The following is a 3,431-nucleotide window of genomic DNA, read 5'->3' on the forward strand; positions in this document are numbered from 1 at the left end:
TGGGAGAGTGGAGGGTGAGTGGGTTGGAAAGGGGGAACTGATTACAAGGATCCACATGTGACCTCTTCCCTGGGAGAGGGACAGCAGAGAAAGGGGGGAAGGGAGACTCCGGATAGGGCAGGATATGACAAAATAACGATGTATAAATTACAAAGGGCACATGAGGGAGGGGGGAGAGGGGAGGGAGGGGGAAAAAAAAGAGGACCTGATGCAAGGGGCTTAAGTGGAGAGCAAATGACTTGAGAATGATTGGGGCAGGGAATGTATGGATGTGCTTTATACAATTGATGTATGTATATGTATGGACGGTGATAAGAGTTGTATGAGTCCCTAATAAAATGTAAAAAAAGAAAAGAGAAAAAAATGATTAGGGCAAAGACTGTACAGATGTGCTTTATACAATTGATGTATGTATATGTATGAACTGTGATAAGAATTGTATGAGCAAAAAAAAAAAAAGAATTGTATGAGCCCCAATAAATTGTTAAAAAAAATAGTTGCACAGAACTCAGGCATATGGGTTTTATTAGGGGAGTTAATAGGTTTCAATTCAGGATCAAAACTGCCCAAGACAGTTCTTCAGTGAGGACAGCCAGGCAAGCCTCTCGCTGATTCTCGGCCTCTCTGCCATATTGGTCCTTGGCCTCTGCCCTTATCACACGATGGTACAAAGCTCTTATGGGGCTGCTGATAAATGCCGGAAGAGCACACTACTCCACCATCAGCCTCAGCCTGAAGGTGCTCAGCTCTAACTCGGGAATCAGTAAGCCTTGTTCCCCAATTAAGCGTCTGGAGGCACCTGCACAGAGGAGCTTAGTTTTACGTGCTGTGTGAGCTGGGAAGCCCTCCACTCTGTCCCCTCCTCTGACTCTCGATCCTGCTGCTGCCGCTCCTCTGCCATTCCTCTGCTGCTGCTTCAGTGTCACAGTTTTCTGTTCCTGGAAAGAGGTCAATGTGCAGGGAACCCAGGGTCCAAAAGGCATGCTCCACTCCTGGCTCCTCTTTCTTCATGGCAGTGCGACCAACCATCCCTTTCCGGAGATGGTTCATTGCATGTCCTGCAGAGTAGCAGAACTGACCAACCAAAATGTTAGAATTCCAAGCTTTTGCAATCACAATTAGCTCTGTTAACAATCACAACTGAATCCTTTCAGCATCTTCCTCTACCTTCTTTTACCCAGATTTATCAGAAGAATAGAAAATACACCCAGTTTGACCCAGTTGTTTGATGGAAGTTACGAAGACTATGTCTAGAAGAGACGTATGAAGTAACTCACCACACCACAAAGAATATAGGAAAATCCATATGGATTTCACTTCAATTAACTACTCCTTAGCACTTGCCACACTGACTCTCTCTATGTCATGGAGTTGTCTCTTAGATTGATGTCTCTTAGTTTGAAAATACCTGCAGACAATATCACATTTGACTCTAAATACTTCAGCATGCACTAGCTAAGAACAAGAACATTCTTTTACTTGGCAACAATGAGGTCATCATTTTCAAATGTTTTAAGGTTAGACAATGATAGTGTCTAATGTGCAGCCCACATTCATCATTGGGAATCTGCACTCTAAAACAAAGCTTCTCAGTGACTGCCACAGTGTTTCTGGAACCCCTAGACTGGATGAGCTCTCCTATTCCAGCTTAGGGGTCACTCATCCACCACTATCATCTTCATTACATGTGAAAATATCCACTTACCACAGAGAATTCTGCATCAAAGCCAAACCTGAACTTCCAAGCCTTGCACATCAAAGTGGACAATACCCCCCCCCCCACACACACACACACTTACAGGTCAGCCAGACTAAAAAGAGGGCTTCCAATAGCTCATCCAAGGTCTTGAGCAGCATTTGGGTTGTGATGCCTGGGTGCTCATGGCTTCTTCAGCTAGTTTGCTCCCAGAGTGTCACAGACCCGAGGCTGTACACTGTTTCATGAAAGCCACTTAGTAACTCGTGTGGATGAAGTCAGGCTGGTGCATCAAAGGACAGGATAGTGGAATAGTGGATAGTCTTAATTCTGGGTAACTGTATCAGTCAACTTGGGAATGTGACTGTAAGCCTCAATTCTCACCCACAAAGTGGAACTATTAAAAATTAGGAGAATGGGGCAGGAATCCAATTTTTGAGGGCCATCTAGGCCTCTGCTGAGGTGAATCTGAGCCATCAGAGGTGAATCTGAGCCATCAGAACCGCCACCACGACTGTCGAAAAGAGCAGCAAGATGCTGCAGCACACTGACTACAGGATGAGGCGCTTCCTGCAAGATGGTCACATCTGCACTGGCACCTTCAAGGCATTCAACAAGCACATGAACTCGATCTTCTGTCACTGTGACGAGTCCAGAAGACCAAGCCAAAGAACTATAAGCGAGCAGAAGAGCACCTTGGCCTGGTGCTGCTTCGAGGAGAGAACCTGGTCTTGATGACTGTGGAGGGGTCTCCTCCCAAAGATACTGGCATTGCCTGAGTACCACTTGCTGGAGTTGCTGGAGGTTCAGGGATCCATAGAGCAGCTGGCAGAGGAATTCCAGCAGGTGTTCCAATGCCCCAGGCTCCTGCAGAACTTGCTGGTCCGGTCCGTGGAGTTGGGGTCCATCCCAACAGGTGATGACTGCCCAAGGAAGAGACACTGTTGCTGCTGCCACAGCCAGTATTGCAGGGGCTGCAACCCAGTTTCTACTGGCTGTGCAGGTCCTCTACCACCTATGGGCCCAGGGGCACCCCCTCCAGGAATGATGGGCCCACCTCCTGGTATGAGGCCTCCTCCCATGGGTCCTCCAATGGGCATCCCCCCCTAGACAGGGGACTCCAATGGGCATGCGATAGTGCTACCTCCCCCAGAGATCTGAGGGCCCCTCCCCCGGGAATGTGCTCCCCAAGGCCCTAGACTCATCTTGGCCTCCTCAGCTCCCTGCCTGTTTCCTGTAAGGCTACACATAGTCCTTTTCTTTCCCCTTGTGGTCTGCGACACTTAGTTTATAGTAAATTCTTCAGAGAATATTAAAAAAAAATAAATTAGGGGAATGGAGGAAATAGCAACCTGATGATAATGAGTTCCAGAAGGAAATGATATGAAATTATGGTGAGATTGCACAAACCTCTTCTTAATATGATTAAATTGTATGCTATGCAAAATATATCCCAATAAAAAATATAATTAACTCCCCCAACACCAAGGGGAGAAATTCATAAAGCCCAGTGGACAGACCTGGAACTATGTATGGTTTTGTTCGTTTCTTTCTTTCTTTTCTTTTCATTTTTTAAAATCGTTTTATTGGAGGCTCATACAACTCTTATCACAATCCATATGTACATCAATTGTGTCAAATACATTTGTTGTTTTCTTATTGTTTGGAGTAGGACATTGCTGGTTTGCCTACTTATATAAGACAGACATGGGAAGCAAGCTCGGGGAGAAAGCAA

General features: G+C 46.0%; 1 pseudogene; it reads left to right on the forward strand.

Annotated features, from left to right (window-relative positions):
- Positions 1–2,215: 2,215 nt before the first annotated feature.
- On the forward strand, positions 2,216–2,806 carry LOC142458020 (small nuclear ribonucleoprotein-associated protein B' pseudogene; annotated as a pseudogene).
- Positions 2,807–3,431: the final 625 nt, after the last annotated feature.

Source organism: Tenrec ecaudatus, chromosome 10 (genome assembly GCF_050624435.1).
Source record: "Tenrec ecaudatus isolate mTenEca1 chromosome 10, mTenEca1.hap1, whole genome shotgun sequence".
NCBI classification, from domain to species: domain Eukaryota; kingdom Metazoa; phylum Chordata; class Mammalia; order Afrosoricida; family Tenrecidae; genus Tenrec; species Tenrec ecaudatus.